We start from the raw sequence: 10365 nt of genomic DNA on the forward strand, positions 1-10365 counted from the left end.
TGAGTGTGTTCGTAGAGGCTTCTGGGTTTCTAGTCTATTCCATTGATCCTCAGGTCTATTTCGTTGCCAGTACCATGCTGATTTTATCACAGTAGCCTTGTAGTATAATTTCAAGTCAGGAATTGTAATGCCTCCTGCCTTGTCTTTGTCATCCAGGATTGGCTTTGCTATTCTAGGTCTTTTCTAGTTCCAAATAAATTTTAGGGACAATTTCTCTAGGTCTACGAGGCATGTTGTTGGTAGTTTGATAGGGATTGCATTAAATGTGTACAACAATTTTGGAAATATGATCATCTTCACAAAGTTGGTTCTTCCTATCCAGGAGCACGGAATATCTTTCCATTTTCTGAAATCCTCTACGATCTCTTTTTTTCAGAGCACTGTAGTTTTCCTTGAAAAGATCTTTGACTTCTTTACTTAGATTATTCCATGGTATTTCATTTTCCTCGGTGCTGTTGCAAAAGCAGTATTGTTTCTATAATTTCCCTCTCAGCCTGTTTGTTATCTGTGTGGAGGAATGCCATTGACTCTTGGGTATTGACTTTGTATCCTGCTATGCTACTGAATTTCTGTATTAATTCTAGTAGCTTCTTGGTGGAGTTTTTTTGGGTCTTCCAAGTAAAGTATCATGTCATCTGCAAATAATGATAATTTAACTTCTTCTTTGCCTGTTCTTATTCCTTTTATTTCTCCATCTTGTCTAATGGCTTTAGCTAATGATTCCAGTTGATATTGAATAGGAGGGGTGATAAAGGACATCCTTGTCTTGTACTAAATCTGAGAGTAAAAGATTTCAGTGTTTCCCCATTTTGAATTATGTTAGCCATTGGGTTATCATAAACGGCTTTATCAGATTGAAGTAGAGGCCATCTATTCCAATTTTCTGTAGGACTTTGAACATGAATGAGTGTTGGACTTTGTCAAAAGCCTTTTCTGAATCAATTGAGATGATCATCTGGTTTTTAGTTTTTGCTCTATTCATACAGTGTATTACATTTATAGATTTGAGAATATTGAATGATCCTTCCACTCCTGGGATGAATCCTATCTGGTCATGCTGTATGATCTTCTTGATGATTTGCTGTATCGTATTTGCTAGGATTTTATTGAGGATTTTTGCATTAATATTCTTGAGGGAGATTGGTCTGTACTCTTTTTTAGTTGCATCTTTCCCTGGTTTTGGTATCAGTATAATACTTGCCTCCAGGAATGATTTTGGGAGGATTGCTTTCTTTTCAACTTCATTGAAGAGTTTAAGGAATATAGGGATTATATCTTTCGTAAATTTCTTGTAGAATTCAACTGTGAATCTATCAGGACTTGGACTTTTCTTTATTGGTAGGTTTTGTTCCAAGGATAGAGAGTCCTTCAGGCAGGCAGCAGTGACTGCTTCCCACAGAAGCATTTGCTACATGCTCACCTTCAGTACCATTTCGGCCTGTTGGTCTTTCTCTACGCAGTACCAACTATCCTAGGACTCTGCAAAAGTAGTTGCCAGTTCATACATTTAGTCACAGAGTCTATGGAGAAATAAGTCATCTACAATCTTTTGCAAAATCTAAGGAAAACATAGAATGTACAGGCCTAATTTCCATCCCCCCTTAGGGTCCAAAGTGATCCTGACTCCCCAAGCAGCTTTGTGGTATGCTTTTCATCAGCACTGGCCAGATATGCAGTAGGCCTGGCTCAAGGGAATGCATACAACACATAAGCAGCTATGTTCCCTCTGTTGTCTAGTATTTTGTCAAAATAGAAGTTATAATTGTTCATCTGGTTATGGGAAACATCGTCATATTTGTTATATCCATAAGCAACAGATGTCTGAGAAGCTTTCAGTATATCTGTATGCAAGGCCTTCTCTCTCTCTCTCTCTCTCTCTCTCTCTCTCTCTCTCTCTCTCTCTCCTTCTATTTGCCTGTGGACCATTTTATGGTGCTATGGAATGAACCCAGGACCTCACATGTGCTAAGCAAGGGTTCTACCACTGAGATACGCCCTTAGCCCTTCATTTATTGTTTGGCTTTTTTTTTTTTTTTTTCATTTTCATTAGGGCAGGGTCTACAGGATGTCCAGGGTCTCACTACTAGATTGGACTCATAGTGATCCACCTGTTTATAGCCTCCCAAGAGCTGGGATTACAGGCACGCGCCACCATGCCCAGTCTCATTCACCGTCTCAGCGTGCCGCGGGGGCAGGGCCGGGGAATCAAACCCCGGCCCCTTGTTTGTTTTTTAATAGATAAATTATCTTTACTAGTTTTTATTTGCACATGATTTTTAGAAATCAAATAGTGTGGGCTGAAGATATAGCTCGGTGGTCTAAGTGCTGAATGAGAAACTAACTGTTTGGAAACTTTCCTGGTTATTTTAGAATATTTATTATCTTCTATTAGTCTTTCTTCCAGAAGTTCTGTGAGGCACACTGTTTCACCTGAATGTGTTTTAACTTCTTGTCTTCCTGTAGCACCACACCAAATTTAGCATGGGACACTTGACTTACTTTAAGATTATGCCAACCCATCACTTGAGCAGCAGCAAACATTAGGTGAAAGTATACAGATTGTCCACTGTCCACTACGTACTCATATCTGTTTTCCCTCAAGTACTCCTTGTTTAATAGCAGCCAGATGAGGTATATCATTGGTATAACCACTATCCAATTTCACTGTCGGCTACGTGCCCACCCTGGACAAACACAATCTTTCTGCCATCATCCACTTGCATTAGTCCTTTTTCTCCAAATTATGTTACAATATCATTCATCCTATCTTGATAGAAGGACTCTTCTCTCTCTGTCAAGGCAATGTCCAACGCATCATACATTTTATTACACTCTTGGCAGGAAACATCACAACTAATCTTCCAAGGTTGTACAGTATCTGGATCTTTGCTCTCATGCAGAATGATACACTGATATGCTCCTTTTCCCAGACTCCTTATGAAAGGCCTGAATATCCCCAGTATATGGTGAACTTCAGGTAATCTGCAAGTTTATCATGCAGGTGAGCAATAAGGACACCAAACTGTGTCCCCAATCTCCAAAGTGGTTTAACCTCAACATACTGTATCCTGCAAATTCAAAGAGGCAGCACACACCTTCGTTGATCTGAGGCAGCCTACATACATTTCTAGTTATCCTGGGAGAAGAAAAGGCAACTTCAATCTTTTTCTTCTCTCCAATGGCAGGGGCTGAACTCCATTCACCAAGAGGTTGGCCAGCTGTAACTGTTCTAATACAAAAATCCCTTTCTTAAGTGGACATTAGTAAAACCAGGACCAGCAATTCCAACATTTTGAATACATTCAGTATTCAGCAGGTGTTTGGTAATGTTTTCAGTAATTTCTCTTGGATTCTGCTCTTTGGTTTTGACTAACTGAGAAACACTTAATGGCACTAGTAACCTGATAATCTCCAAAGCTGAGCTGATGATGTGGCGCTCCTATAAGAGGGCTTTCCAACTCCACATGTGCAGCCGCAATGGCACAACCAAATACTTCTCGAGAGGGCTATAATATTAATCACATCTTAGTTCGGTCTGTTCTTTTCTGCCTGAAGAATCTTTCAAAGAATATTCAGGCAATACTTTAATTTTAAATTTTCTTCTTGCAACAACTACAAATTTGGGAAAGTTTCTAAGCAGTTAGTTTCTCAGCTGGTCAGTTTCAACAGTCAAAGACTTAATCATTTTTTTTCTTGTAGCAGCAGCCACCTGGAGCCGTGAGCCACGAACATACCCATTCCCTCATCGGTACTTCCTCATTCAGCATCTCTGAGCAAATCATCGATTAGTTCAAAAAGCCACCTTTACCCTGTACTAAATCTACTGCTCACCCTGGATTTTCTCCAATATTGCACTGAGCTGTCTGTCTTATGTTCCAATATGCTGTGGTTGGTCCCTCAATTACCAGTTTTCAGAAGTGTCCTGGTTATTTAAGAATATTTATTACTCTCTATTAGGATTTCTCAGTAGTAGGATACCACGGCAGTGGTACTACTGACAATTTAAGAACTGTCAGGAATTGTGTGCATTTAAGATGGTTAGCAGCATTTCTGCGCGCTCCCCACTAGATGTCAGTATCGCCTCCCAGATGTGACACCAAAACTGTCTTCATATATTATTCGTTTTTCAATAATTTTATTGAGAAATGATTAGCAATAAATGAGACAATTTCAAATCGGATTAGTAGGATAGTTTCAATAATTAATACGTTGCATATTGTTGTCTTCTTAGTGGTTATTCATAGTACAAGATGCAGACATGATATCCTGTCCAAACACTACTAGTACAAATCTTTCTTCTCATTGAACTAAGAGAAAGGAGCTGTATATCTATCCTCTTTTGTATATACAGATACAAATAGCCATTCATGTGTATCCCTTTTTTGTTTAGTTTTGTCAGAGATGGGTATTCCATTGCCATTTGTATCTGACAAAGTCAGTCAATTCCCCTCAGGATTTACTCTGAAACCCTGTACCGCAGTTTGTAGATCCTTTATCAGTGTCAGCCATGTGGATGAGTCACGGCCATTGCTTGACCAATTTGCTATCTTTGAAAGCCTGAGAGAATGTTTTCTCTCCATGTGACTCTCCTTAGGCACACTCCACATCATCAATCACTTTCCTCTATGGCCCCATAATCTCCTTGATCAGAAAATTTGGGACACAACTGAGTTACATGATGCTACAGTACAGGTTCTCTTATGTCCTGAGTCTTCACTGACCTTGAAAGGCTAGGGCCAAAATGTTGACTGTCCTTGCAGTCCTCCTTTTTCTCTAATTTTTGGTCTGCAAACTTAGGATGTTAACCCTCCAGAACAGAAGCTTATTGTTATTACCCCACAACTTAGGCAGTTGAACTTAACCTCACTATCTGTCTGAATATCAAACATCCTAGGCATAACATGGAACAGGTATTTTTCATCAAGTGTTGATACAGAATATGAAGAATCAAATTTAAAAAGTAAAAATATATTTAAAAATAGGAATAAACAATTACATATTTTTACACAGAAGTTTAGAAATCTAACCATATATAGCATTGTAACTGGACAGTCCCGCAACACCCCTTTTCCTGTCTTCTGCCTTCATTCACCACCCCCTTCCTTTTTAAACAAACATCTACCTAAGACAAGATGGCAGCAACCAGCATGTCATGACAAGCAGCACGTATTCAGAAGACCAGAATGACAAGCACTCCAAGCATGACCCTACTATTACATATTGTTATCTTCAGTGCTGTTGCTTCGTTCACAGGTATCAGCATATATAGTTAGTCAGGGTAAGAATCCTACCAATTAACAGCTAGTTTTGAAAACCTGCTGAAGATTCTCAGGATCATTGCCTTACTCATCTTGTACATATAAACATATGGCTCTGCCCCTGTCATGTTTCCTAGCCTTTTTCCTTGCTCTGTCTTCATTATCCAATCCTCAAGTTCTCGCTTTCCTTTTAATTGTGTTATACCTTTCTACTTGTATTTCTTCTTTTGGGTTCTTATACTAAGGAGACTATATGATATTTACACATATGGGTCTGGTTTATTTCACTTATGAGTATATCTTCAAGTGGCATCCACTTAAATATGAAGGCTTTGAGTTTATCATTCTTTATAGCTTAGTAATACTCCATTGCATAAAAATACCACATCTTTTTCATCAGTTCCTCAGGTGATGGGCATCTTGGTTGTTTCCAAGATTTGGCTATCACAAATTGTGCTGCTATAAACATAGGCACACATATATCACCATGATGTGATGTTTTCAGATCCTCTGCGAAAATTCTCAGTAGGGGAACAGCTGGTTTGAATGGGATTTACAGTCCTAGTTGTTTAAGGAGTCTCCACACTGCTTTCCATAATGGTTGCACCAGTCTACGTTTCCACCAGCAGTGGAGAAGGGTTCCTTTCCCCCCACAGCCTCTCCAACGTTTGTTATTGGTTGATTTCTTTATGATAGCCACTCTTTCTGGGGTGAGATGATATCTCAGTGTTGTTTTAATTTGCATTTTACAGATGGCTAGTGATGTGGAGCATTTTTTCATATATTTATTTGCTTCTTTAATTTCATCCTTGGAGAAGTGTGTGTTCATCTTGGATGCCCATTTCTGGATTAGTTCTTTACATTTTGGGGCCCTAATGTTTTTTAGTTCTTTATAAATTCTAGAGAGCAGACCTTTGTCTGAGTGTTTATTTCTCAAGATTTTTTCCAAATTTGTGGGTTGTCTTTTCACTTTGTTGGTAATTTCTTTTGACATGCAAAAACTTCTCAATAAGAGGAGGCCCCAGTTGTTAATTCTTTCAAGTGCCAGCCATGCAATTTGATTTTTGTTCATGAACTCTTTGCCTACCCCTATGTCTTCAAGAGCTCCTCCTACTTTGTCTTCTAGGAGATTTAGTGTTTCTGTTTTAATGTTTACATCTTTAATCCATTTTGACTTTAGTTTAGTGCATGGTGATAGACCTGGGTCAAGTTTTAGTTTTTGGCATATAGAGAGCCAGTTTTTTCCAGCACCATTTGTTAAAGAGGCTATCTTTCTTCCAGTGAGCATGTTTGGCCCCTTTGTCAAAGATAAGGTGGCTGAGTGAGTTCGTAGAGGCTTCTGGGTTTCTAGTCTATTCCATTGATCCTGAGTTCTATTTCATTGCCAGTACCATGCTGATTTTATCACAGTAGCCTTGTAGTATAATTTCAAGTCAGGAATTGTAATGCCTCCTGCCTTGTCTTTGTTGGCCAGGATTGTCTTTACTATTCTAAGTCTTTTCTAGTTCCAAATAAATTTTTGGGATGATTTCTCTAGGTCTGGGAGGTATGTAGGTGGTAGTTTGATAGGGATTGCATTAAATCTTTACAGCAATTTTTGGAGTATGGCCATCTTCACAAAGTTGTTTCTTCCTATCCAGGAGCATGGGATCTTTCCATTTTCTGAAATCGTCTATGATCTCTTTTTTTCAGAGCACTGTAGTTTTCCTTGAAAAGATCTTTGACGTCTTTACTTAGATTAATTCCATGGTATTTCATTTTCCTTGGTGCTATTGTAAAAGGTATTGTTTCTATATTTTTCCTCTCAGCGTGTTTGTTATCTGTGTAGAGGAATGCTGTTGACTCTTGGGTATTGACTTTGTATCCTGCTATGCTACTGAATTTCTGTATTAATTCTAGTAGCATCTTGGTGGAGTTTTTTGGGTCTTCCAGGTAAATTATCATGTCATCTGCAAATAATGATAATTTAACTTCTTCTTTACCTATTCTTATTCTTTTTATTTCTCCGTCTTGTCTAATGGCTCTAGCTAATGATTCCAGATCTATATTGAATAGGAGTGGTGATAGAGGACATTCTTTTCTTGTACCAGATCTGAGAGTAAAAGATTTCAGTTTTCCCCATTTAGAATTATGTTAGCCATTGGGTTGTCATAAATGCCTTTATCAGATTGAAGTAGAGGCCATCCATTCCAATTTTCTCTAGGACTTTGAACCTGAATGAGTGTCGGACTTTGTCAAAAGCCTTTTCTGCATCAATTGAGATTATCATGTGGTTTTTAAATTTTGCTGTATTGATACAGTGTATTACATTTATAGATTTGAGATTAATAAACCATCGTTATGTCCCTGGGATGAATCCTACCTGGTCATGGTGTATGATCTTCTTTTTTTTGTGGAACCGGGGATTGAACTCCGGCCGTTGCTCTTGCTAAGCAAACACTTATTCTACTGAGCCATCTCCCCCGCCACTGAGCCATCTCCCCCGATCTTCTTAATGATTTGCTATATTCTACTTGCTAGGATTTTATTGAGGATTTTTCATCAATGTTCATGAGGGAGATTGGCCTGTAGTTCTTTTTTTTTTTCATCTTTCCCTGGTTTATATATTATTGTCAATTTCTAGAAACAAATGGACCCCAGTGAGAAGTGCTGTTTAGATAAAACCTGATATTATTTTATGCATGTTTATACTCCTTAGTTCTGAATTCTGTTTTAATGATGATGAAAACAAAAGCATAGGACAATTTAGTGATCCCCATTCTAATTAATATGTTATATTATTACATTTACTATTTTTTTGCAGTAGGTATTTTTTTTAATATATTTCAGATTTTACTCAAACAAAAACAACATCTGGGATTCTGAAGTAATTCTACAGTGAATCAAATAGGAGAGTTTTGAACTTCTTGATACACAAAATAATGCATTCTACTCTCATGACTTTGTCAGGTTTCTGAGCTAAGTTGCATTTTAATGAGGGTGTACTTGACCCAGGGCATCAGAAAAGCAGACTTCAAGTTTAACTATCTAGTGTGACCTTCATTTCTCAATCAACAACTTAAATAGGAAAAGCAGCTAAAGAATCGACTCTGGAGACTGACTCTCCAGGTTCCCCAATACCCTCCTCAGAAAAATGTATGGAATAATTTTTCACTTGATAAGTTGTCTTATGCTACGTATAGTGGGTGCTAACAAATAGTTAGAAAATATACAATAAGAAATGGCATAACACATGTTAGAAAAGAAGACAAAAATAAAAAATCTACATAGTGTAGGTTATACAAATAACTCAAAATATGACATAATTTAACCAAAATATGTCAGTAGAAAATAATTTGGGGGATACTAAGAATGAAACTCAGGACCTTGCACTTGCCACGCAAGCACTGTGAACATTTACTATTATAGTTAATCTTCCATTCCTAAAACCATGTATTCTATCCTTTCACTCTAGGTACATACTACTACACCTGGCAGGATATATCTGTTTTATATCATCAAAGCAGTCTCTATACATTTATAATTTACCAACAATTTATTATTAATTCAGAAAGACTATTAATTATAATAAGTACATCTTCCTTATCTACGAAGGTGACCAAGTGGATTTTCTTCTCCGGCCTCTTAGTACTGTATACTAGATTATATTCAAATTCCATAGCATTCATTCATGCTTAAATGGCATAACTCCACTTGGTTGTGATGTACACTAGTGTTCTTTTGATCTCTTTTTAAATTCTATTTGATAAAATTTTGACCTTACTTTTTTGCATTAATATTGGAGAGTAAGACTCTCCTGTCATTTTCTTGGTAGTGCTTTCTTAAGTTTTGGAATGGCTTGCTAGATACAAATTGCATTCTAATTTTTTGAATTTTAAAACTTAATGTGTGTGTATTTATCATGAAATCACTGCTTAAAACAGTAAAACTGTGCTTGCCTGGGAGATGGCTCAGTAGAATAAGCACTTCCCTGGCAAGTGCAAGGGCCTGAGTTCAATCCATAGTTCTTCAAAAAAAAAAAAAAAAAAAAGTAAAATTGATATATAGAAACACTAGGCTATTTCCCTTATTTCCAAAAGCCACATATAGTTTCTTTTTCCTTTCCTTTTCTTTCTTTTTTTTCCCCCCGAACCAGGGATTGAACTCAGGCTGTTACGCTTGCCAGGCCAGCGCTTATTCTACTGAGTGATCTCCCTGGCCCCATAAGTTTCTTTACTTTACTTTTTTTTTTTTTTTTGGTATTGGGGATCAAACTAAGGACATTGCACTTACCTGGCAGATACTTATGCCACTGAGCTATATCCCAGTCCAAAGTTTCAAAGATTCAACTTTTTGAAAACTGAATACAGTAAATTAAAATATGCCTTTAGAAAAGCAGTCTGCTCTTCCAAATGGCAAGCACATAAAATCTTAAATATGCCAATATTCAACACCATAATAACTTAATAATTATTTATTTTCCCATTTTAGACAGTTTAACACTCCGTTTGAAGCTGCATTTTACATACCAAGGTGACCCCAGGAACACACATCATGCTGCCTGGCTCCCAAAAGGATTTCACACACTTGGTAAAAAATGACCTGCTGAAGGGAGAGAGTTATCATAGCACTCCCTCCCAACTCCTCGTGGCAAATACACTGCCCAACACAGTTCCTGGCACACAGTAAGTGTTCAATAAATACGTGATGAAGGGAGAAATGTATGATTCACTGACGTGCTTTCATGTGGCCAAGATGAATGGCCTCCTGGGTTCCTCCTACCTGCAGTGGTCCTCAGGCGGCTTTCTGCAAGCTCAGAGATGGCTCCAGCTGTTGCAGTCTTTTTAAGTCGCACTACTCCTGATGAGGAGGTACTTCCAGGCTTGTTGAGCATGTCCTCGCTACTGGCTCTCTTGAGCTATGAGAAATAGTAGAAGGAAAGAGAAGATGAAAATACACTTCTTCAAGAAGGAGTGTTGTGTTCAAAATATTATGAAGGACACTTCAGAAAGAGATAAGATGACAACTCCATGAACCACAACAGAATGAACCCACTAGGCAAAGCAAATACTTATACAGAGCAGGCCAGGGAGAGAATAAACAACAAGAAAATAACAAGACAAGGATA

The 10365-nt window shown here is 37.8% G+C and overlaps 1 pseudogene; it reads right to left on the bottom strand.

Moving 5' to 3' along the window:
• The window catches only part of LOC101571041, a 132731-nt pseudogene that overhangs the window by 32696 nt on the left and 89670 nt on the right, over positions 1 to 10365 (bottom strand).

This window comes from Octodon degus, unplaced genomic scaffold (genome assembly GCF_000260255.1).
Source record: "Octodon degus isolate 3935 unplaced genomic scaffold, OctDeg1.0 scaffold00266, whole genome shotgun sequence".
Classification (NCBI taxonomy): domain Eukaryota; kingdom Metazoa; phylum Chordata; class Mammalia; order Rodentia; family Octodontidae; genus Octodon; species Octodon degus.